General features: G+C 40.7%; 1 protein-coding gene across 5 annotated transcripts in view; it reads left to right on the top strand.

The window, feature by feature from the left end:
- fhit (fragile histidine triad diadenosine triphosphatase) overlaps positions 1-27,151 on the top strand; it is a 1,150,076-nt gene that overhangs the window by 89,987 nt on the left and 1,032,938 nt on the right. Inside the window, exon 1 of one of the 5 annotated variants that reach the window (XM_060835185.1) lies at positions 10,857-10,907. The exons of 3 other annotated variants lie outside the window; for them this stretch is intronic. The gene's annotated coding sequence lies outside the window, so the exon portion shown is untranslated. Of the gene's footprint in view, positions 1-10,856; positions 10,908-14,853; positions 14,877-27,151 lie in introns of those variants that run through there. One more of the 5 variants, XM_060835184.1, reaches the window with a different exon arrangement.

The raw sequence follows: 27,151 nt of genomic DNA, 5'->3' as shown, positions 1-27,151 counted from the left end.
ACTGGCTTGAACATTTAGCAATATTTTGTGTTTGTCAGGAATTTTCTTAGCCATTTTGGTTGTAGACAATTGAGCTCCATTTATTTAAAATTTATGACAGTAGACAAAATATGAAGACACTGTCTACAGTACATCTCTGAATGCAGATTCCTCATGTCCTCATTACAACATGTCCTCCTCATTAACTTTGAATTATAATCAAGTTTGCTAGCCATTACACTCTACTCTCTCCAAGAAATTGGAGCAGGACTAGCCATTTTGCCCCTGAGCCTACCATTCAATAAGACCATTACTGATTTGCCCTAAGTTTTAACTCCTCTTTTATGCCACAGTAGCATATCTATCAACTACCTGATATTTCAAAAATCTATTCACTTTCTCTCTTCATATTTTAAGTGAATTAACCTCCACAACCTCCTGGTGTAGAGAATTCTAGACATTACCTACCTTCTGGGAGAATAAATTATTTCAAAACATCTTAGTTTTAAATTAGTATTCTCTTATTCTGTAACTATGTCTGCTAGTTTGACATTCCCACACCAGTGAAAACATCTTCTCAACATCAACCTTCTCAAGACCCCTCAGAAACTTAGATGTTTTAATATGATCACCCTTCATTCCTCTAAACTCTAATGAATAATGGCCTCACCTGTTTAGCTGTTGATAAATCAGCCCAGTAAATCAACAGGCTCTGATGCCAGTATATCCTTTTTTAAGTATGAGATGCAAAGTGCACGCAACTCCAGGTGTGGACTCACTAACACCAGTAATGAGATTCTGCTATTTTTAAACTACAATCCTGGCAAATACAGGCCAAAATTCCTTTTGCCTTCTAAATTACTTGCTGTACCTACATGCTAATATTTTGTGTTTCATGCACAAGAACACCCAGATCCTTCTGTGCTGAACTTTTTTGGAATGTCTCTCCATTTATGTATTAATCTGCCTTTTTATTATTCCTATGAAAGTGAATGGCCTCACACTTTTCTACATTAAACTCCATCTGCCACGTTTTGCTTCCGCACTCAATCCCTGTATCCTCTAGTGGATTCCTCATCTTTTCATCACAACATGCACAGCCAACTAGTTTTGTATCATCATCAAATCTGGTATATATTTCACACTGTCCCCTTCTTCATGATGATAATATGGATGGTAAATGATTGAAGCCCCAGGACTGATCCTTGTGTTACTCCAGTGGAGTTACGTCTTTCCAACCTGAAAAAGATCCATCAATCCTGACTCTGTCTATTGTGTGTTGGCAATCTTCTCTCCATGCTAATTTATCACCTCCAATACTGTGAACTTTTATCTTGTGCAATAACCTTTTATGTGATACTTTAGTGAATGTGTTCTGAAAATACATTACATCTGTCAGTTCTCCTTTCTCAATTCTGCTTGTTATATCTTCAAAGAAGTCTTGCGACTTTGTCAAGGATGATTTCCCTTTCACAAAATGGTGTTGGTAGTTTGATTACATTAAACTTTCTAAATGACATGCTGTTTCTTCCTTAATCATAGATGTAAGCATTTTCTGGTAGATGCTGACATTGCCAGCAATGCCCAGTTCCTATGATCACTTTTTATTTTAAAAAGCTGTTTTTTTTCCTGATACTGATGGTGCAGCAGTTCACAAAGTTGTCTACCTGTTTCACAACCAATTCATAAAAATATTAAAACTCTTGCATCTGCTTACTATTTTACAGAAATCCGTTTCCTTTCTCATCTTCCAGCTCATGCAGGCATTCTTTATCTTTCTTTCCCAAAATCAATTAACTTTAGTGTTGTGCTAATCTTTTTTGTCAAACGACAGTTTGTGACATATTTGTTGTAAGGTTTCTGTGCCTTTGCTATTCACACATTAGTTTTGCAGAGCATCATGTACAGCATTTCGCTTGTTGCAGGTTCAGTTTCTGATTATTTGTAGTTTGCAGAGAAAGGAAGATTTGCAAAAATTGACAATAAATGAAAATATGCCTTAAAAATCCGAAGGTATGGAGGTACTGATGGCATGCTGAAATTGTATTTCCTGGACTGGAAAGTGTACTCAGGGGGGCCTTGTCCACCAGTTTGGTTCCTGCATTGTCTGCATTTGAGTTCACATCATTGTTATATTTACAGTGATTCTGAATAGATATTACAGTACTCTCCGTCACTGTATAGTATCTGTATTACCAGTGTGAATATATCAGTAAGCCACCATTATTTAGAAATGACCGAATTTAAACCAAGCTGTAAATACCCCAGAAAAGTCATAGACCCTTCAGTCCAACTCGTCCATGCCAACCAGATATCCCAACCCAATCTATTCCTACCTGCCAGCACCTGGCCCATATCCCTACTACCCTTCCTATTCATATAGCCATCCAGATGCCTTTTAAATGTCGCAGTTGTACAAGCCTCCACCACTTCCTCTGGCAGCTCATTCCACACACTTAACACCATTTGCAGGAAAGAGTTGTCCCTTAGGTCCCTTTTATATCTTTCTCCTCACCATAAACATATGGCCTCAAGTTCCAGACTCCCCCACCCCAGGATAAGACCTTGTTTGTTTATCCTATCCATGACCCTCATGATTTTATAAACCTCTATGAGGTCACCTCTCATCCTCTGATGCTCCAAGGAAAACAGCCCCAGCTATTCAACCCCTCCCTTTGGCTCAGATCCTCCAATTTTGTCAATATCCTTGTAAATCTTTTCTGAATCTTTTCAAGTTTCACAACATCCTTTTGATAGGAAGGAGACCAGAATTGCATGCAATATTCCAAAAGTAGCCGAACCAATGCCCTGTACAGCCGCAACATGACCTCCCAATACCTGTATTCATACTCTCACCAATAGAGGAAAGCATACTAAATGCTTTCTTCACTATCCTATCTACCTGCAACTCCACTTTCAAGGAGCTATGGACTTGCCCTCCAAAGCTTCTTTGTTCAGCAACACTCTGTATGAAAATATGCCTTAAAAATCCTAAGGTATGGAGGTACTGATGGCATGCTGAAATTGTATTTCCTGGACTGGAAAGTGTACTCAGGGGGGCCATTAAGTGTATAGGTCTGCTTTCCCAAAATGCAGCATCTTGCATTTATCTAAATTAAACTCCATCTGCTACTTCTCAACCCATTGGCCCATCTGATCAAGATCCTGTTGTAATCTGAGGTAACCTTCTTCACTGTCCACTACACCTCCAATTTTGGTGTCATCAGCAAACTTACTAACTATACCTCTTATGCTCACATCCAAATCATTTCTATAAATGATGAAAAGTAGTGGACCGAGCACCAATCCTTGTGGCACTCGACTGGTCACAGGACTCCAGTCTGAAAAACAACTCTCCTCCACCACCCTCTGTCTTCTACAATGTGAAGGCAATTGCTGAAAACATTATAATATTTAGTAGACTGAAGATACCACTAGTGCTACAATGTTGACAAAGGGACAGTGTTAATGAATCCACAGTTATGTACATTAAGCAGTCTGAATGCAAAGTAAGTGCCTGTGTTTGAGATTCTGGTAGTGGTATTGCTTAACTTAAGTGGGAGGAATTCAGACTTGAATGGAGCAAATTAAGTGAATAAATATTGTATACATAGAATACCAGCACCAAAAAATCTAAGACAGTAACCTAATTATTAGAAGAAAGACACTTGAATTGAGTTGAGTATGAAAAGCGGTGTGGACAGTTTAGTAGGTGCTAATCCTGATAATCATGTCGATGAAAAAGACACAGAAGACCCTCCCCTTTTCTTTCAGAGGATTTTCAGCTAGTACAGTATTGTTTGATTGTTTTAAAAACTGTTAATCTTTTTGTAATGTGAAGTTGGTGGGGGAAAGCAGAATCAACTGGCCATGTAGCTGCAAGAGAGTCTCAAAGGAACTTCAGAAATGCATATAAGGAGAGAATGCATCAGATCTTTAAAGCAGACAAATTTAGAAGAAATGGCAAATAGGACTTGCAAATCCGAAGTCAGGACAGTACATGGTTTTAAAGCAACAAAGGACAAGCTAATGCTCTTATCATGTGCCATGTGGCTGGTTTTTAAGACATCAGAAAAGCCTTGAGTCCTTAAAGGAAAACATGAATTTCATCCACCAGCTTATTGGAAGGCTAACAGACATGCCTGGATAAAGGCAGCAATGTTTCTTGCCTGATTTTAGAATTGTTTTCTAAATGAGGTCAGGATTTGCATGTGGAAATAGAGCTTGTCTTCCAAGGTCCTATTTGTCCATGACTTTTTCAGATAAGTATTCAGAATTTGAAATTTTGTTTTTACCTCAAAATATGTCCTCAGTTGTCTTTTCAATGGGCATAGAATCATTGCATCTGAAGATCTGGACCATCGGTGGGAATGGTCTCTCAGTTCCACGATTGGTCAATAAACACACCTATAAATAACTCTTCATCAGTCACACAAACAATCGTTTATTCTTTGATATGGTTGGGTCAGTACACTCTGATCAGCCCAGAAGTATGAGTACTCCTAGACCACCAAACAAATCCGACCTCCTGACAGAGTTTGCATAGGGTTCATATACATTGTTCATAGGCAGGCATGGAGCATGATTGCTTGTACCGACCAATAAAATATCATAAAGGCCTCATGCATTCTGATTTAGTCTATCAGAATTTCTTCTCAACACCTTGTTCTGAGAATCATATTTGTCCTGCCTTGTGGTTAGGGTTAAACCATTACTTCTGTATTTTATCAAATCTACTGTGAATCCAATATGACTTGTTTAGAACTGAATGCAGCCTCCATATTCCTATATGCCATGAGTCTTCAAAGCTTTCACAGCCTCTGTTTTGAATGTACCCCGTAATAAAACATCCACAGCTCTTCTGATGGAGAATTTCAAAGTTACATAACCCTTCCAGTGAGAGAAATTTCTAGTCCTGTTGATTCTCAGTGCTTACTCCTTATTCTAAAACACGGAATTTGTGTTCGAGAGTGTAGTGCTGGAAAAGCAGGTTAGGCAGCTTCTGAGGAACAGGAGAATTGACATTTTGGGCAGAAGTCCTTCATCAGCTCTTCATTCATCCCTATGAATTTGTGCTGTAGATTATCCAGCCAAGTAAAAACTTTTCTCAATATCTAATCTGTCAAGTCTCCTAATAATTTTGTGTTGCGACTTGTTCACCTCATTCTTCTATCATCAGGGAATCGTCGTCCTGGCCTATTCAAGCATCCCTTATAGGACAATTGCCTTATCTCAGGAGTGAGTCCAGTGAAAGTTTGTTGTACTCCAACTCTTAGAATGATATCCTTCCTTAGTAAGGACATCAACACCAGATGGGACCTCATTGATGCTAATAATTTATAACAAAAACTAATGTACCATCTGCCTTCTAATTATTTGCTGCACCTATACAATGACTTCAAGTCATTATTGTAGAAGAACAATTAGGTTCCTTTGTTTTCATTCCCATTAAAGTGGATAACCACTTTGCCAAGTTGTATTTTATTTGCTGTAAGCTTGCCCATTCACCCAACTTATTCAGCAGTTCCAAAACTTTTGGTCATGACTGTAACTGGGATTGATTGAAGTGGTATATAGAAGTATAGCTTCCTGCAACATTATCAGCTTCTCAGATGTGTGTAAAATTACACTAGATGTCAATCCAAAAATGAAACCCTAAAAAGTTAAAGTTGAGATTGAAATGGAATGATGCTCACCCGAAGAGAGCAAATTAGTCTGCCAATCCATTGCACTGATAAGACTGAAGATCTGAACTTCTAGGAATTGGATACAAAGTTAAAGCTACTCATCTCTGCAAAAGCAAGTCAAAAGTTTGCCTAGTCAGCCCAAACATGCCCAAAGAAATTAAATGTTTCACAGGCCACATTGACTGACAAGTAAGAAAACAAACAGGAAGATACAAAAAATTTTTAAAAAGAAGTATTTAAGGCAGCAGTGTAAATCAGCTGAGTCAACTGCGAAGATTTCAAAACAGAACCAGAGGGCACATCATTTCAAGTAGCCGATATTGGAGGAAAGCAATAATTTGCAAATGTGCCATGAATTTAAAGAAACTTAGGAAAGTGCATCCGACGAAAATAATAAGCAGTATTTCTGGTACATGTGAACAGTGGGTAGATTGGGTAACTGTGTGAATAGGGCATGCAAATTTATTGTCTTTGTTTTTTAGTATGAAAAGAAGTGGTGTTTGGATGGAAATGCAATACTGTAGTAATGTCCTTTCTGGCTGGCTTTATTTATGGGACCTAGGCCATGAGGTACACTCATATCAAGCAGCCACCCTACAATCAGCTCCATAGAGGCAAGACTATTGGCCTGAGAGTTCCAACCTACTGTGTTAATTTTTGTGTTAAAATGGAAAATAGTTAGGAACATTCTTTCATTCTTTTGCAGCTTATTTGCATTCCCTTAACTGCTGCTATCCCATCTACTTCACTCAAGCCACTCATCTACATCATGAATTGAGATTATAAGTATTAGAAGAGCTAATAGTTATCCTTGTAATATCTCAGGACTTCTTATTTGCCAATCTGAAAGTGCTTTATTTATTTGTATTCTTTATTTTATATTGATGTGGAGAAAATCACCAGCCTTGGAGTTCAGAGTTTGGGTTCAACAATAGAATTTATTGTATTGAACCTCTGGGGAGAGAAAGACACCAACAGCAGAGTGGTCAGCTGTGAGTCTTCTCTCAACCCAGAGCACATGTCAAGATACTTTTATACATTTTGTGATATAATAGGTCAGTAATGGTGTTATTGTCTCTGTAACATGGTTTGTTTATTGTAAACATTACAGAATTGCTGTAGTCATTGTCAGTCCCAGCACAGCCTTTGTTAATTTCAGTGTGGTCATTGTCAGTTTGGGCGCAGATATTGTCAGTTTCAGTGTCTGCGCGGAAGTCCATTGCTATAGTAATGGACACTAATTGCTCTTCCTGAGAAGGACAATTACTGCAGCCCTAGCTATTATCACTCTGTATTGAGACCGTTTCAGACTGTTAGCAATTCTATCAAAGGTATTGGTTGAACCCAGACACTTTGCGGGCAGTTTACACTACTCGTGTATTCTCTCCCCCACCCGCTTTAAACTAATCAATTGGGTTTTGAGTACATTGTGCTGGCATTCTGGTGGATTAGAATGATGCTGGAAGAGCACAGCAGGTCAAGCAGCATCCGAGGAGCAGGAAAATCGACGTTTCGGGCAAAAGCCCTTCATCAGGAATAGAGGGGAGATGACCTGGGAGTTGCAGCGAGAGAGAGACTCGCTGAGATTCTTGTAGAGAGAGGAGGAAAGCTTCTTCAAGGCAGGCATTCTTGCAAGAGGATTCACCGTAGGGTTAAAATAAACCAGGTAAAAACAAGGAGTGCAAATGCTTTTGCCCGAAACGTTGATTTTCCTGCTTCTCGGATGCTGCCTGACCTGCTGTGCTTTTCCAGCACGACTTTTATCCAGACTCTGGCTTCCAGCATCTACAGTCCTTGTTTTTACCTAGTGTCTGTGTTTGCTCTGCTTTCTCTCTCCTTATTGTGGTCCAGTGGCCATCTTGTGTGTCCATGTGCCGAGTGTCACCCTGCTCTGTGCCATCTCCCACTTCACTATTCATAGGTATGCAATCTATATTATAATATTGAGTATATTACTACCAATCCTGTCAGTATCAGTTTTTTGTATCAGTCTCTTCAGTGGAATGTCATTGAGTATTTTTTGAATCTTTAAATGCCTCACAAATGCTGTCCACTACTCCTCACACTCAAAAAAACTAGAGGAGACCAAGTCACATTAATTTCCTACAGTGTATATTGGAACTGATAATGATGCGTCAGGTAAAATTAGATCCAAATGATTGGAGCTGGAAGAAAACTTTGCATTAAATAGTATGGTCTTAAAAGGAGTTTTTAAAGAGAAAGTGACATTGGAGTCTGTATGCGCATATCTTTGAAGGTGGTAGAACGAGAAAGTGGCTTTAAAAAAAACATTCATTTTTATTCCTACCAGTAAGGTTACAGAGTATAAAAGCAAAAACTTTATGAACAACCTTTTCTAAAATTAATTCCTGGGATGTGGGTTTGTCATTTCAGCTCTTAAGCCATTTTTAAATACCAGTTAGATATTGACCCTGCTATTTTATTAATTTTTTTATGACACATATTATTTAATAGTTAAAACTGTACAGATAAAATCCACTGTGCTCCCTCATCAAGCCTCTCTGTCATTTCACCGAACAAATGCAGTTACATTTATCAAGCATGGTCTTCCTTTTCCACGTCAGTTGTATTGGCAATTCTTAATTAAGTCAAATCTCTCCAAGTGCCTATTACCTCTTTCCCCTGATTTATGTTGCTAAAACAGTACTCATTATTAATAGCTTAACCAGCCTGTAGTTGCTTGGACTGACCTGCCATATTTTCTTGAATAATGATATCACATTTGTCATTCTCTAAACCTCTGGGACCTCCTCTATCTTAGTGTGAATTCGAAGATTATGGAAAACCCTTCTGTTATCCCAATTCCACGATCTTCAGCAAGCTGAGACACAAGCAATCTGGAACAAATTACTTCTCTAATTTAAGTATAGCCAGTCTTTCCAGTATGTCTTCCCTCTCTGTTTTCACTGTGTTTTCATTTTGATCAATATTTTGTCACGTTCCTTATCCTGAATACATATAAATTCAAAACACTCATTCAATATTCTAGACTTAGCCTGCTCCATAAGCATACACCAATTCTCCGTCCCTAATTAGGCACTTTCTACCTCTTTCTAATGGCGTACTGCTTAGATATGGGTAGAAGCTTTTGTTCCCCTTTTATATTGACTGTCATTTTATTTTCATCATCTGTCCTGCCTCATTTTCTGTTTTGACTCTTCTCTCAATATATTGCATTTTACCCGGTTCTCAAGTCAGGTGCACTTTTCTCTTTGCCTTATAGGCACAGATGGAGCCATAGAGATATATAGCACATAAACATACCGTTTGGTCCAACTCATCATTGCTGACCAGGTGTCCTAAATAAATCTAGTCCCATTTGCCAGCATTTGGCCTATATCCTTCTGAGCCCTTCCTATTTATATACCCATCAGATGCCTATTAAATGTTGCAATTATACCAGCCTCCACCACATCCTCTGGCAGCTCATTCCATCCATGTCTCTGTATGAAAAAATTGCCCTTTAGATCTGTTTTAAATCTTTCCCCTCTTACTTTAAACCTATGCCCGCCAGTTTTGGACTCTCCCATCCCTTAGAAAAGACCTTGTCATTTACACTTTCCATGCCCCTCATGATGTTATAAACCTCTATAATATCACCCCTTAGCCTCCAACGGTCTAGGGAAAATAGCCCCAGTCTAATCAGTCCCTCCCAATAGCTCAAGCCTTCCAACCCTGGCAACCTCCTTGTAAATCTTTTCGAGCTTCACAACATCCTTTATTCTGACCAGGGTCAAAAACCATTTTTCTATCTCTGATTAAAACCCACCCACTTAACTTTAGATGACTTCTGTGCTAGAAATTCTTGAGACGGGGCTTCCTGTTAAGAATGTGTTCAGAAATCTATGAATGCGGCAGCAAAAAAAACTCCATAGAAAATATATCTCCTTTTGCAGCAGCCACTGTACCATGTTCTGAGATGGAAATGTCAGTAGCATGAGCAACCACTTTGACAGCTGCTGTGAAAGGGTAATTATCTAGGGTGGATTTGGTGTTAGGATGGCAATTGGTTAAGCAGTTAAGGTGTTAGGTGAGTAAGATGCCAGGTAAGTGATGTTTTGAGTCGTGTGGGGGGAAGGTGGGTTGGATGAGATGTTGGTGTCATCCAGAGATGATAGGCCAATGAGGCATGGTGGTGTTGTGTCTGAGTGGGTCAGGCCAGCGGTCAGATTTGTTGGATCTGATGGAGTGAAGGGTGAGATCAGGCTGGCAGTGTAAGTTGTTGGTCCTTGTAAGGCGAGAATCTGGAATCATGTTGATGTAGTTGAGAGGTAGTTGTCAGGGCTTGGAGTGCAAGACCTTAAGAATGGGACTGGGTGGGTTACTCTCCGGAGAGTCGGTGTGGACTCGTTGGGCCGAAGGGCCTGTTTCCACACTGTAGGCAATCTAATCTAATCTAATGTAATCAAGTGCATTTGTGAGGGTGTGGTGAATAATGTTCAATTTAATAATTATCCAGGAAATCGAGTAGGTTTTTAGTCTTCTAACTTTCCCTGGATAACTATTAGCTTTACTGAGTTAGAAGCTTTTCTGACTAAAGGGACTGTTTCAGAGAGAAGCTACACACTGGTGAATTTCCCATTGAATCATCAATTTCCTGAGCAATTCCCACAGAATCTGCTAAATCTGGGATGCTCCCTGGTCCCAATATGCGACTCCAGACTATGCCTGTTCAGTGACTCTTCAGCAATTAAACATTTGGACCACAGTTTTTATCTCCTTTATTTTCCAGGCATCCTGTTTTTGTTTCCCCTACTTTCACCATTGTTGGATACCTTCTTGACTTGAACCTGAATTACTTCTTTCTTAAAGACCACACATTATTCTATTGTAGTTCCTCAAGTCAATCTTCATTTTCAATTTTTCTCTGATTTGACGCTTCTCATCACACTTTTCCAACCTTGATATTCTACTTCACAATCTACATAGTCAGTTCTTGTTTCTGACTTTCCTCCATTACTAATCTAAAACTTGTTATTTGCATGGATTAGTTGTTGTCTCTCTGCATAATCTCATCTAGAAGCTCTCTCTTGGCTTTCTTAACTATAGATAAGTACCCTAGAAGCCGCAAATCTATGTCGTCTTTCTGAACTTCAATCTCTTCACTGGTTCTAGGCTCTTTGACTCCTTGCCTTAAGTCTATTGACTGACTATAAATGAGAGAGGTGCAGAATGAAGGAAGCAAAGTGAGTTACAAGTTCAGCCACAGCAACAAGAGAGGTGAGCCATTTTAAATGTTGAGCCTCATTTCAATTTTTTAACTGAGATATCTGTTTGCTCCATGTCAGAATCACTCATCAATACTCCTCACAGCAGGAGGCAGTAACCAGCTTGATACCAGGTGGAAAGTTAAGTTTGAAAGGCAATCCCAGTCGGGAGAAATCGCATCCTGGAGCAAGAAATTAGCATTCCTGCATCGTCTGGTTTATCAAGAATCATTAAAAGTTTTTAAAAACATCATCTTCTGGTCTTTGGCCGAAATCCTACCTAATGCCAGTTTTCCATGTTGGGTCTGATGCAACATTTGTTGTATGGCCTGTGATAAAGAATGTGTCACAATCCAAAATATGACATCAACTCCAATTTATGATTACTTATGAAACTCCTAGCTTTGCACGCCTCAAGAAACTTGGGATTAAAAATTATTATTACAGAGAAAACAATACATTGGAAGGTAAGGATACTGTCCTAATTGAATGCATCATGGGCACAGCGGCTCAAAATCTGAGTTTTACTGTTCGATGTGTAACACCTTTCTCCTGGCAAACATGGGAAGATGCTATCATGGAAGTTCATCATTTTCTAACACTACCAGAAAATGAATGCTGTCACAAACAATTCCACCCACTGCCAACCGGCCAGGCTGACCTAGCCCCCTTGGAATCTCTGTCTTATGTTTAGTTTAAGACTTTAGTTTCTGAATCAATGTTGTCTCCTTCACAAAGATTGCTTATTTTGACATGCATAATGTTGCTTAAATTTGTCTGTACGTCCAATCACTTTCTACTGAAATACTCTTACATATCTGTAAGGTACAACAAATGAGGCAACCCTGGAACTGAAACTGTGCCAGCTAGATTTCGAATTTAGTGGTTGAATCAAATTGAATCAAGGGTCACGTGAATCATAAGAGCAGCATGATAAACAACAGAGTTGATAACTTGCCTGGAGCCACACTGTCAATGCAATCCCAAACCAAAATGTCCAGATGCATTAAAAAAAACTGAACTAAAATTGATGCAAAAGGTGACTGACTGTCCGACAATTCCAATTTTGAACTGTCAAATTGGAGGCACAGTCATATGTTATCTTCTGACTTCAGAAAACTCTGTTGTCTGTCTCCAATTCTCGCTAAACTAGATAGCAAAGATGCAGAAGAGAGAAGTAATATTCAATGTAATGGAAAGAAAAATAATGAATGCCTAAAAAAGTAACAAACCTTTGATCTCATTGCCATATCTCCTGAATGTTTTGTGAAAATGAAGATTTTCTTTGAGTGAATTCTACCCAAAACAAACTTTTCACCCAGACATATTCCATTCTAATTAGTATTATCAGCTGTTGATATATTTATAATGACTTTTACTTCGCCTTAAAAAATACTAAGTCTGTCAATATACTCCTCAACTTATGTCTCCTTTTATTTCTTAATCTTTTATTCACTATGCTTCACATTACTTCTGAAAGTACCTGTACTGACAAAAGGAATTTCTCATCCCATTCTTGCCTGCTGTAAATAAGGTACAATTTACTGTTTTTAATTTCCTGAACCATTTTATTTATCAGGATGGAGAGAAGAAACTGAGTGCAAGCAAATTTTGCAGGATATAACTTGATCATTCATCATGTTAATCTACACTTCTCTTTTTCTCTGAAGGATCTAACTTTTCCTGGGATGCATACAGTTTCCACAGATTTTTAACATTTTAAGAAAAATGCAGGTTATCTTGCTAAAGTGATAAAAATGAGTATTGTCAGCTATCAGCCAAAAGATTCTTTTGTGACTTTGAGGTGTGCATTGATTAGTTGGTGTCACTGGTTCGAAATTAATAGTGTGAGCCTTGGTTTTCATGTTTTCTAATGAAGTTTCTTGCTAGTTTCCTGTCAGACATGAAATTAGTTCAATTAAGTTAGTCTCTTTTTGTTTCAGACCTGAGCTTTTCATTTTAATTTTTAACAGATGAAACTGTAGATACTTGTGATTTTCTGAAAGCCAATTTAATTACTGCAATACTTTACCCATTTTGAATATCTTGTAGCCAATAGAAATACAAAATGTGAAATAAAAAAAATCAAGAAAGATGAAGAAAGATTTTGCAATATAGTCATGCCAATGTATGGCTAAATCAGACCAAGACAGAGCCATAGAGTGTCAAAATATATAGCCCAGTTGGAGGTTGCCAGGTTTCACTGGACAGTCTCCCCACATTACAGTAGTCCCCTCTGATAGAAGCATGTACCTGTGGAGATGGGATTTATTGGCCACGGAGATGAATCACTTGATCTCCTGGCAGAAGTCTGATGTGCTATCTGCCAGCAAAGTGATGTGATCCTGAGAAGACGTTGGCCTGCTACTCACCAGCCCTGCTCCCGCCTCAACATGCTGAGTCATTCAAGAAGGTAGTTAACAGAATTGCATTACTGTGGATTTGTAGTCACGTAAAGGCTGGGTTGGGTGAGGATGGCAGACTTCAATCATTAAAGGGAGCTAATGAACCAGTTGGGTTTTTACAACAAACTGATACATTCATTGTTGCACTTACTGAGACTTCCTCTTTATTCAAAATTTATGAATTTCAATTTCCCCAGCAGCTCTGATGGGATTTAAACATATTTCTTCAAAGTCTCAGTCCAAGCCTCTGAATTCCTAGGCCTTTAACAGAGCCAGAATGCTGCCATTCCTTTTGAAGCTTAAAAGTTGAGAAAGAAAAATTACAAATCTATTTTTTAATTTAGTACTGAAATCTTTTTTCACCTTCAAAAATGAAATCTTTTTTTGTTGTATGCTTTCCTAACCTGGAGAAGAATACTGACACAATTACATCAAAATAATTGTTGAGCTACAAAAGTATGGTGCAGATCACTTGTTGCAGTTATTTATCAGAAAAATAAAGATCACCAAATGCAGAAGAAATACAAATCTTCACTTCAGATTTGATCCAACATTGCCTGTTGTAATATCATTGAATTATCTTGCCTGTCAGCTTGTTTTCCTGATTAAAGCATATTGATATCAGCCATTATCATATAAAACAATGTTATTGCAAATGGTGATTTTCTTCTAGTATCTGATGCAGAGGCTACGACCCCTCAATATTCTAGCTAGCCTCTCATGAGAGACTTAAAATGTGAAAGTAATTTTTGCTCTCATTTAATTGCCCAAACATTTGACCAATAATCCTAGAAATGGGAAGCCCTCCCACTTCACTTAAGTTTGGAACACTGTAACTTTAAAAATTCTGGTTATAGTTGAAATGTACTGAGACAGCGCACAGAGGGTGTACAATTGCTTTGTATCTGTGATTTCTTTTATCTCTCTGAGATGCCTAGATAAAAAGTGAGTACTTGTTGAATGGTACCAGATAACATTTTTTTAAGACATGGAAACACACAATGAGATGCTCCCTTAATTGCCTTACATACTCTTTGCTACTTTCCCAACAATTGCTGGAAAAGCTCAGCAGATTTGGCCGCATCTGTGAAGAGAAATCAGAGTTAATATTTCAGGTCGAGTTTACCTTTCCTCAGTTAGGGTCACTTGATCAGAAACATTAACTCTGATTTCTCTCCACAGATGCTACCAAACCTGCTGAGCTTTTTCAGCAATTTCTATTTTTGTTTCTGATTTACAGCATTCGTAGTTCTTTCAGTTATTATTTTGCTGTATTCAAACAGGTTTATTGAAAGCACATAGATCAGATAGGTGTGCATGATATGGAGAAAGTAAAAAGAGAGTTTGGGGGGAAATTACTTCAAATAATTCAACTTTGTGAATACACTTCCGAGTTTCATTTTATTTTGCAGTCAAGGTTCAGCACTGTTATGCATCTTTCCTAGATTCTACATATGCAGTTCCTTGTAGTATTCCTGAACCACGGGACTCAAATTCCAACCTCCTTGGTGTAAGAACAAAAGAGGACACAGTAACATGACAATGTTTGCGTTAACTGGCTCACCCTTCCAGCAACAGTAAGAAAGGAATCAATGCCATGCTAATCCTTTCATTCTACAGTATCATCTCAAGTGAATTAACTCTGCATTTTTTCTGCTTAATACTTTCTGCATATGTTTAAAATGTTGCTACTTCTCTTGACTTTATTGCTTGATTATCTAAGATGCATACATGAAAATATAAATGAAACATCCATAAATGCTTTCAGTACTGTTTCTCTGGACTGCTATTTCGTTGGATCATTGCAAACGTAGATTCAGTTTTCTTTGTGAGCACTTCCTAGAGACAGTTCATTTCATGTTTTGATGCAATAGCGCAATAAACAAACAACTGGGAGAAAATAATTTATTTTCTGAGAAGTGAAGTTGCAGAGAAAGCAAAAATAAGACATTTGAAATTGAAGAAATTGAACTCTGAAAATGAAATAAGAGCATTTTTTAAGGATTTGAAACATTAGTGGCTCTTGGCTACGATCAGATGTCTCAGAAGCATTATGCAGTTTGTCAAATAAGAATAATAAGAAATAATGAAATGAGGCATTTTTTATTGCTGTAAATCACAGATCGTGTCTATAAAACTGGGTAGATATACAATGATTGGACCAAGTACTAACTTAATTCATTTTGTGAGAGAAAATATGGCAGAGATTGTCGTAGAATTTTAACTGAAAGGATTCTATTTCAATGCAGCCAGTCTGTGAAAAGATGGAGTTTTGGATTGTAACCAGCAAAATGCCATTTTGATTTGTGGGGCTGTTAGGTGCATTGAAAAAGAAATGAGGTAGTGTAAATCCATTCCATTTTATTTTCTCCTCTTTGTTCATCCATATAAGGAAGCAGCATCCACTCATTACAAACTCAGCTGTAATTTCTTCCCTTAGAATGTCAGAGTCAGCCAGTCATTTAACATGGAACTAGACCTGTTAGTCCAACTCATCTGCCTATGACCAGCCATCCCAACACAACATAGTCCCATTTCCCAGCATTTGGCCATATCCTTCTAAACCCTTCCTATTCATATATATATCCAGATGCCTTTTAAATGTTATAATTGTACAGATTCCACCACTGCTCTCGCAGCTCTTTCCACCCCTTTCCGTGTGAGAATGTTCCCCCTCAGGGTCTTTTAAAACCTTTAGCATCTCATCTTAACCTATGCCCTCTACCTTTGGATTCCCCACTCTAGGTAAAAAGACCTTGGCGATTCACTCTATCCCTGCCTCTCATGATTTTATAAACCTCTGTAAGGTCACCCCTCAGCCTCTGATGCTCCAGGGAAATAGCACTATTCAGATGCTGAAATCTGCTGAAAACAACAAATGCTGGAGTTCAGTTCAGGTACCATTCATGGAGAGAGAGTGAGCTAAAGTTTAAAATCTAGATGACTCTTCAGAGCTGATGTGAAGTATGGGGAGGGCAGCATTGATGCAAACTTGAAGGGGGGAGGGGTGTTGTGTGTAGCGGTGGTGGGGTGGAGAGTGGGAGTAGAGAAAAGATGTTGGTAGTTCAGATTAAGTGATCGGAATGTGAGAATGGCAGAACAATGGTGTGTCTAATTGACAGATAGTCCTACTGGGTTGGAAGGAGGGTAAAAAGGGCATGCTGGTAGAGAATGTAATAAGTAAAGCTAAAAGTAAGGTAAGGAGTGGGAATTGGTTCAAATTCCAATCCCTGCCGAAGGCTCCCTGCCTTCGTTCCTGATGAAGGGCTTTTGCCCGGAACGTCAGTTTTCTTGCTCCTCGGAAGCTACCTGACCTGCTGTGCTTTTCCAGCACCACTCTAATCTGGACTCTGATTTCCAGCATTTACAGTCCTCACCTTTACCTAGTTGCTTTTAACCTTACTGTGAATTCTCTTGCAAGGATGCCTATCTTGAAGGAGTTCTTCTCCTCTCGCTACAAGAATCTCAGTGAGTCTCTCTCTCACCGCAACCCCCAGGTAATCTCCTCTGCCCTGAAGCTCTTAACTCACTTCCATCCCCTTCCTTTCTTTCAGCTTTTACTTGTCACATACTCCCATCCTTTCCCTTTCTTTTAACTTTACTTGTTACATTCTCTGTCCTACCTGCCAATCTTCCTTCCCATCTATCCGCTCCAACCTCCTCTCTAACTTATCACCTTCATCCCCACTCTCATCCACCTATTGTACTCTTTGCCTTCTTCTTCCCAGCCCCACCCCCCTTCCCATTTATGTCTCCTCCCCGGCGGCTCCCTGCCTTCTTTCCTGATGAAGGGCTTTTACCCGAAATGTCGATTTTCCTGCTCCTCAGATGCTGCCTGACCTGCTGTGCTTTTCCAGCACCACTCTAATGTAGACTCTGATTTCCAGCATCTGCAGTCCTCACCTTTGCCTCGCATTTGAAGATGTAGAACTCTAATATTACAGTCCAGAAGGTTGTAAAATACCTAGTCCGAAAATATGTAAGGAACTGCAGGAGGTGGACGAGAGACTAAATGAGTATTTTGCATCAGGCTTTTCTTTGAAGAAGGATAATGAAGAACTTGGGGAAGTAAATAATAATGTCTTGAAAAATGTCCATGTTACAGAGGAAGAGGTGCTGGATGGCTTAAATCACATAAAGGTGGATAAATCCCCAGGACTTGATCAGGTGTACCCTAAAACTCTGTTGGAAGCTATGGAAGCGATTGCTGGGTCCCTTGCTGAGATGTTTTTATTATCAATAGCCGCAGGTGAGGTGCCGGAAGACTGGAAATTGTCTAACCTGGTGCCATTATTTACAAAAGGTGGTAAGGAAATACCAAAGAACAATAGACTGGTGAGCTGACATTGTTGGTGGGCAAGTTGTTGGAAGGAATCCTGAGGGACAGGATTTACATGTTTTTTGAAGGTAAGGACTGATTAGGGATTGTCAACATGGGGTTTAATTGAGATAAATATGAGATGCTGCATTTTGAAAAGGCAAATTAAAGCAGGACTTAGAGACTTAATGGTAAGGTCCCAGAGAGTATTGCTGAACGAAGAGACCTTGAAGTGCATGTTCATAGTTCCTTGAAAGTGGAGTCGCAGGTAGATCGGATAGTGAAGAAGGTTTTTGGTATGCTTGCCTTTATTGGTCAGTGCATTGAGTTATAGGGGTTGGGAGGTCATATTGCATTGGTTAGACCACTATTGGAGTACTGCATGCAATTCTGGTCTCCTTGCTATAGAAACGATGTTGTGAAACCTAAAAGGGTTCGGACAAGATTTATAAGGATTTTGCCAGATTGGGACGGTTTGAGCTATAGGGAGAGGCTACTAGACTGGGGTTATTTTCCCTGGAGAGTCGAAGGCTGAGGGGTGATCTTATAGAGGTCTATAAAATCATGAGGGATATGGATAAAGTAACTAGACGAGGTTTTTTCCCCAGGGTGGGGGAGTAAAACATGAGAGGATGTAGGTTTAAGGTAAGAGGGGAAAGATTTAAAAGGGATCTAAGGGGCAACTTTTTCATGTAGAGGGTGGTGTGTGTATGGAATGAGCTGCTAGAGGAAGTGGTGAGCCTGGTACAATTATGACATTTTAAAAGGCATCTGGATGGATACATGAAAGAAAGGGCTTAGAGAATATGGGTCAAATACTGCAAATGGGACTAGACTTAGAATATTTGGTTGGCATGGGCGAGTTGGACCGAAAGGTCTGTTTCCATGCTGTATATCTCTATGAGAAATTTGCAATGACACTTTCAACTATTCAGCATAGACATGATTGAACACATTCTCCCTTCCTTGCTGGCAAATTTTGCCCTGTGATTCACTGGAGCATGCTGAGGACAGACAAGTGGGCATGCGAGCAGGACATTTTCAAATCTGTAAATTAGACAGACCATTGTTCTGCCATTCTCACATTCCAATAATTTAATCTGAATGATCAACACCCTTTCAGTCCACCACACCCCAACCCCAAATGTAGCATAAATGCTTCACATCAGCTCTGATGAAAAGTCATCTGGATTCGAAGCCTCCTATATTCAGCCTCTTTCTATAACTGAAAACCTCCAGTAGCAGCAACATTCTCGTAATTTTTTTCTGCACCATGTTTAACTCTTGATCTGGGTTAGAAGTTAGTTTCCTGTTGTACCAATGATCTCTCCTGTTGTATAATTCTTAATTATATTTTGCCTTGTCCTTTGAGCTTTCCTGATGGAATTCAAAATATACTCAAATTAATGTTATATTCTCATTGAATGTTGTTTCATCGCATGGATATTCATTTATCTTCAGTTAGGTGATAATCGAAGCATGATAGTAGATTTAAATCTGAACAATTAGTAGATTGTACTTGTGTCAAGTCAGAAGGGTTAAAATGAATTGCAACTGAGTGAAACGCTCTTAGCACAGACATGATTTAACACATTCTGTCTTCCTTGGTGGCAAATTTTAAATAGTTGAAAGTGTCATTGCACATTTCTCATCATAAGTAATCTGTGGCATGGATGATTTTTCCACTTCAGACTTGTCTTTTGGGTGTTACATGAAACTAAAGGGTTCAACTGTAACCAAAGATATCTTTTGAATCAGATTCCTCTACTTAGTTAAAAACCTAAACAACTGTGGCTGCTGTAAAACAGAAGCAAAACCAGCAGTTGTTTGAAAAAGCTCAAAACGTCTGACAGCATCTGTGAAGAGAAGTCAGAGTTCACATTTCAGGTCTACTGACCCTTCATCAGAGCTGATGGTAACTAGGAAGATGTTGGTTTATTTGTAGAAGATGGAATGGGGGTAATAGAGAGGAAATGATAGACAGGGATAGAACCCAAAGAGAGAGAAGAGTTTCACAGACAAAGAAGTAGACAACAATCTGGCTAGGAAGGTGAATAGCTGTTAATGGAGACTATAGGTAGTGTGTAATGGCAGACTATGTGACAACAAGGCCTGGTGTGTGGGGTAGGGGGCAAGGACATGGGAGAGTTCAGGCCCTACCAATATTGAATTTGATATTGATTCTGGAGAGCTGCAGTGGAAAATGAGGTGTTGTCCTTTCAGCTTGTGCTGAGCTTTGCTAGAACATTACAGCAAGCCTGAGATGGAGATGTTGCCCAGGGAGCAGGGTGGTGTGTTAAAGTGGTAGGCAACTGGATGTTCAGAGCACTTTTGCGGGCAGAATGTAGACGTTCTGCGAAGCAGCCACCCAATCTATGCTTCATTTTCCCAATGTAGAGGAGACCCCTTTGTGAGCAGCGAATGCAATAGACTAATCTGTGAGAAGTGCAGGTAAAGTGCTGCTTCATCCTGAAGGTCTGTTTCAACCTTTGGATACTGAAGAGGGAGGAGTTAAGTGGACAGGTGTTTCACGTTCGGCGATTGCTGGGGAAAGTGCCATAGGGCTTTGAAGGAAGAGTGGACCATGGTCTCCTGAGGGAACAGTCCCTACTGAAGGCAGACAAGCAGGGGAGGGGAGGGTGGTGGTATCTTCCTGGAGATGGCAGAAATGGCAACTGATGATCATCTGGATGTGGATCTTGGTGGGATGGTAGCTAAGGACAAGGTCGCTGTTGCGCTGTTGTAAGAGGGAAAATAGAGGTTGAGGGCAGAAATGCAGGAGATTGGTTGGACCAAGTTGAGGGCCCTGTTGACAGGGGTGCTGAGGAATCCTCAGTTGAGGAAGAAGGTCATTTTGGGGGACCCCTTGTTGAAGTCAGCCTTAGTGGAACATATACAACGGTGATGAAGAAACTGGGAGAATAGAATTAAGTCTTTACAGGAAGCAGGATGCGGGGATATATAGTCCAGGTAGCTTTTGGAATGAGTGGGTGTATAGTCGATATTAGTGACTAGTCTATCCCCAGATGTTGAGGAGGGGAAGGGAAGATTCAGAGATAAACCAGGTGAAAGTGAGGGCATGGTGGAAATTGGAAGCAAAATTGACTACCTTGACTCAGTCTTTTCTCTCTTCATCCAGTTCCTGCCCACGTACATCTGTAATTCTTCTGACAATTTACAGCAGTTTTAGAATTTCCAGTTTGCAGGCTCCAACCGCCTCCTCTTTACCATGCATGTGCAATCCCTTTACACATCTATCCCCACCAGGATGGTCCTAGAACTCTCTGCTTTTTACTGAAGCAAAGGCCTCCCCCAACTACCACCATCCTCCTCTGCTTGGCCAACCTAATCATCACCCTCAGCAACTTTTCTTTTAACTTCTCTCATTTTCTTCAGTTTAGAGGGGTAGCTGTGGCTACCCACATAGGCCTGTCTCCCCATTGGGTGTGCAGAACATTCCTTTTTCCAATCCTCCTCCAGCCCCCACCCACAATTCTTTCTCCATTATATCGATGATATCATCAGTGGTGCTTCTCTCTCTCATCCAGAATTGGAAAAGTTCATCGATTTTGCTTCCAATTTCAACCCTGCCCTCACTTTCACCTGATCTATCATGGACTCCTCCCTTTCTTTCCTTGATATCTTTGTTTCCACTTCTGGCCACTAATGTCCACCATAAACCCACTGACTCCCACAGCTACCTGGACAATACATCCTTGCACCCTGCTTCCTGTAAAGACACCATTCTATTCTCCCAGTTCCTCCTTTTCCATTGCATGTTTCCTTGAGGCCAAGTTCAACAAGGGAGTCCCCCCGAAATGACCACTTTCTTTCTCAAACGACAATTCCCAGCACTGTTGTTGAGAGGACCGTCAACCAGGTCTGACCCATCTTCTGCCCTCACCCCTTACCTTCCCTCCTGCAACAGTGATAGGGCTCCCCTTGTCCTTGCCTACCATCCCACCAGCATCCACAAGATCATTATCCACCATTTCTGCCACCTCAAGTGGGTTGCCACCACCAGACACATATTCCCCTCCCCTCCCTTATCTGCCTTCCACAAGACCATTTCCCCTGGAACTCCCTGGTCCACTCTTCCTTCATTCCCCACAACCCCACGGCATGTTCCCCTACAACACCTGTCCATTTTCTCCCACTCCCCTCAGTATCCAAGAGCCCAAACACACCTCCTAGGTGAAGCAGCACCTGCACTTCTGAGAATCTAGTCTACTGCATTTGCTACTCACAATGGGGTGACCTCTACTTCAGGGAAACAAAGTGTAAACTGGGTGACTGCTTCACAGAGCATCTACATTCTCCCACAAAAAGGACCCTGACCATCCAGTTGCCAGAGAGGTGATGATGAGTTCAAGCTGGGTGTCATCAGTACATGCAAAATATATTTTCGGATGATGTCACAGAGGAACAGTATATAGATGAGAAATGGGAGAATGTGAAGGATTGATCTTTGGGAGTCCATGTAGTAAACATCCAGGAACAGAAAGAGACACCATTGATGGCAATCTCTAAGTATGGTTAGATGAAGAATAATGGAATGAGATAAATTAGCCCAACAGATCTGAACAACAATAGAGAGATAAAGGCTACAGATTGGCTAAGAAGGCTGAAAGAGTGCAATTTACTTTTGGCTCTAGTGCTGCAATGACAGTGGTCTTGTGACAATATCCTTAGCTCTGAACCAGGAGACCTGAGTTCAAATCCCATCTGCCCATTTGAAATTAATTAAGGGAAAATTGTCAGGACCAAAGTGTAATAGCATCTGTGAGTAGGTTGCTTATAAAGTATCTACTTTCATCATATATGGTTTTGATATGAGCCTTTTTGGAACTGTGACAAAGTGGAAACCCAATTGATGGGATTCAAACATGGTGTTTCTGGAGATATGAGAACAACATGTCCAAGGACTTCGAAGATGAATGGGAGACTGGAAGATGAGACTAATGGGTTGCAAGAAGGGAGGCATCAAAGATGATTTTTTTCTGGGATGGCTTGTTGATAGCAATTTTGAAGGAAAGAGAACATAACTTGAGGATACAGAACATTTAGCAATGTCAACTCCTATGGCAGCCAGAAAAGGAAGTTAGAGTGGTCAGTAGTTTTGTGGGAATAGAGCCAGAGGAACAGGAGGTAGATCTTACAGGCACAATGGGCTCTGAAAGAACATAGAGAGTCATACTGGACTCAAAACGTTAACTCTGTTTCTCTCCACAGATTCTGCCAGAACTGGTGAATTTCTCCAGTATTTTCTGTAGTTTATTGCATAATAGCATGTAGGTCCAAGTTACACTGGTGCAAATGAGATTATCTATAAATCAGTTTACTTTTTTTTTCATCAAGGCCCCACTGTTGATACTTCTTTTTCTTTCTTAAATCCCCACACTACCTCCTAACTATGGTAGTGCTTATATTTTACAGCAGTTTACTTTAAGCTTTGTAGTGATTGGAACCAGATGGATCTTGTTGACTATGAGATCCTCGATTGGGGCTGTTAACTAGGCCAATCAGGAAGCCCTGGCTGACCAGTACAAATAGGAGAGCCTGGGTGTCTCTGGAGTAGGAGCATGAGGTCTCCACCAAGACCCTTGAGCTGTTCAGGGAGAGGTGGGCGCCACAGAGAGTGGAGTGTATTATTTCCCCCTCCAACTCTACTTTGATTTAATCCCTGCCCTCTCCTTCACTGTTTGATCACACAGCATTGCCCTTTGATGTGAAGGGCACTGCTTGTCACTGGCCACTTGAGTGCTTCTTTTCTTCCTGGTGGTGGAAACTGAATAAAGATTTGTGCACCTTGTGTCCCTCACTGTGTCTCACACCTAAAAATAAAAAAAAAACAAATAGAGGAGCCTGGATGTCTCTGGAGAAGGAGCACGTGGTGTCCACCACCACTCTTGAGCTGTTCAGGGAGAGGTGGGTGCCATAGGGTGTGGAGTGTATTATTTCCCTGTGCAACTCTACTTTGATTTAATCCCTGCCCTCTCCTTCACTGTTTGATCACACAGCATTTTCCTTTGATGTGAAGGGCACTGCTTGTCACTGGCAACTTGGGTGTTTCTTTTCTTCCTGGTGGTGGAAACTGAATAAAGATTCGTGCACCTTGTATCTTTCACTGTGTCCCACACCTGCATGGGTGCTGGGGAAAAATAAGCACCACCACAGTTAGGCAGTAATGTGGGGGAAGAAGAAAGAAAAACAAAATACCCAAGGGAAAAAAATACAAACAGGGGAAGGGCATTGCTTGTCACTGGCAACTCGGGTGGTTCCCATCTTCTTGGTGGTGGAAATTGAATAAAAATTTGTACACCTGTTGTCTTTCACTGTCTTTCACACCTGCACAAAATATGACGAGGAGATTTAGAATCTCGTCAGTTTAGGTGACTGACTCCGTGTTTGCTGGGCCACAATCAGTATGTTGCCAGAGGATATGGTGGAGGCTGGTACAATTGCAACATTTAAGAGGCATTTGGATGGGTATATGAATAGGAAGGGTTTGTGTAGATTAGATTACTTACAGTGTGGAAACAGGCTCTTCGGCCCAACGAGTCCACACCGATCCTCCAAAGAGCAACCCACCCAGACCCATTCCCCTACATTTACCCCTTCACCTAAAGCTATGGGCAATTTAGCACGGCCAATTCACCAAACCTGCACATCTTTGGACTGTGGGAGGAAACCGGAACACCCGGAGGAAACCCATGCAGACATGGGGAGAATGTGCAAACTCCACACAGACAGTTGCCTGAGACAGGGATTGAACCTGGGTTTCTGGTGCTGTGAGGCAGCAGTGCTAACCACTGAGCCACCATGTGGGCCGGGTGCTGGCAGGTGGGACTAGATTGGGTTGGGATATCTGGTTGGTATAGACGGATTGGACCGAAGGGTCTGTTTCCATGCTGTACATCTCTATGACTCTATGATACCCATTGTGTTTTGAAGGAGGAGAGTGTCTTTCTTCACCGCACCCCCCTCAATGAAAACATTTTCATTGAAATCCATAGTTCACTTGAAACAACTGCAGAAGAAATCACATATATCCGGATGTGGAGATAATTCAGCCTTTCAACTCGCAAACTTCTTGAATTGTAAGCTTTTGAGGCTTGACCAAATATGCAATGGGAAGCTGGGACAAGGCCTGATTTGGAAGGTATCAGAGAGACATCAAAGAAATTATTAATGTGCTAAAAGCTTCATTTCAGAAGAAGGGTTTTGTTTTACATATCAATGGGATACTGATACTTGAAGAAAGTGAGCCCTACAGATGCTGAAGATCAGAGTCTAAAGTGTGGTGCTGGAAAAGCACACTGGTCAAGCAGTATCCAAGGAACAGGTGAATCTAAGCTTTGAACAGAAGTTCTGCATCATGAATGAGGGGGTGGTCCAAGGGCACTGAGAGATAAGTGGAAGGGGGGTGGGGCTAGGGGGGAGGTAGCTGAGAATGCAATGACAGATGAAATTGGGGGTGAAGGTCATAGGTCGTATGTAGAAGGAAGATGGACGGATAGGACAGGTTGTGGTGCCGAGTTAAATCTGGGATAAGGTGGGAAGAAAGAAAATGAGGAAACTGGTGAAATCCACATTGATCCCGTGTGGTTGGAGGGTCTTAAGGTAGAACACCTCGCTACTTCCACCTACTTGTGGAATGCTTCAGAGAACACCTCCGGGGCACATGCACAAAACAACTCCACTGCCCCATAGCTGAACACTTTGACTCCGCCAAAGACATGCAGGTCCTGGGCCTTCTTCACTGCCAAACCCTTACCACCTGACACCTGGAGGAATAATGCCTCACCTTCCGCTTTGGACCCTTCAACCTCATGGGATGAATGTGGATTTTACCAGTTTCTTCTTTTCCCCTCCCCTCCACCTTATCCCAGATCCAACCTTCCAACTCAGCACCGTCCTCTTGACCTGTCCTCCCTGTCCATCTTCCTTCCCACCTATCTGCTCTACCCTTCTCTCTGACCTATTGCCTTCACCCCCAACTTCATCTACCTATCGCATTCTCAGCTACCTTCTCACCCTAGCCCAACCCCCCTACCATTTACCCTTGGGCCACACCCTCATTCCTGATGAAGAGCGTATGCCCAAAACATTGATTCTCCTGCTCCTCAGATGCTGCCAGACCAGCTGTGCTTTTCCAGTGCCACATTCTACGACTATTGATACTTGAAGCTGAGTTCTGTGGTTCCCCACCAATGAAATTAAAGATAGGAGCTTAAAAAATGCACTGCCTGACCTTCCCATTGTTTGCCCATCCACCTTAACCTTTCTCCCACTTTACAAAAGGTGTCTATCTGCCCTTGAATACATTGAGATTCTCAGATAACCAACTAATGATGACTTAAGTGCTTCATCCCCCCAGCTACTACTATATTCGCAGCAGGGGGAAAGCCTTTAGTAAACAGTGGCTCGGCAATTTTATCTGTGTGGAATGGTGCCATGGAAAGGGCTAGTCCCCTCTGCCTATCAGAGTCATACCCTATCTCATGATCTTAATTCTCTTTAACCATCAATCCTCCCATCCACAGAGTCTCAAACCAAACCATACTAGCTTTCAATTCAGCCTCTATTGGCTCTTCTGCAGAAACTGGCTATAGGCCAAGCACTCACCACAGATGTGTTCCGTGGCAACATTATGATGGTTAGATGGGCAACGCTGCAATTCAAAAATCTTTCATTTGATGTATTTCTGCAGTAGTTCTGAGAAACGTGACAGGGAACTGCAATGGATGCCCAAATTAAGAAGACATTTTTGAGACAGGCATGAAGGGTTACCTCAGGGTCACTGCAGTGAGTTGTGAAACCCAACCAGGGTAAACCATTTAGGAGAATGTGGATTAGCTACAACTTTAAGTCACAATACATAGGATTAGCAAGGATATATCATTCAGAAGCATTTAATTTTGTCCAATTAGTCCAAGCCAATTAGTCTTACACTCCACTTGACCATCCTTCCATCTTTCCTCATATAAATCTATTACCATAGTCCTGCGTTCCCTTCTCCCTTACGTGTTTGCTTCATTTCCACGTAAATACATCTGTACTGTTCACTTGAACTACTTCCTACAGTCACGAGTTTCACATTCTCATAAGCTTTTAGGTAAAATAAGTTTTTAGTAATTTTCACATTTAGTATTTTAGCTACAACCTCTAGTTGTGTTCCTCTTGATGACAGGAAACAGTCTTTCTAAATCCTCTCAAAGCCTTTCATAATTTCAACAGCTACACTAGATCATCCCATGGCTTTTATCTACCCAAGAGAGAAGTTAGACTTTTGGGCTGAGTTTAACTTGTTCTGGAGGCTGACAGGACACAAACATGTAGCCAGGAGCCCGTTATCGACATTTTCCAGATGCTGAGGGTAGTTTGTGGTGTAAAGAGGTTTAATTAAACTAAAGGTAGGTCATTATTAGCATTACTTGTTCATGTGAATTTGACATGAACAGACAGAAAAGGTAAAAAATTTACCTGGTGAGGTTAAAGTTACTGGTTGGCAATGCTGAAGCTGTGTTGCTC

Source organism: Hemiscyllium ocellatum, chromosome 14 (assembly GCF_020745735.1).
Source record: "Hemiscyllium ocellatum isolate sHemOce1 chromosome 14, sHemOce1.pat.X.cur, whole genome shotgun sequence".
NCBI lineage: Eukaryota > Metazoa > Chordata > Chondrichthyes > Orectolobiformes > Hemiscylliidae > Hemiscyllium > Hemiscyllium ocellatum.
Note: the sequence above shows the minus strand (reverse complement) of the source record. Positions and strands in the feature narration are given on the sequence as shown.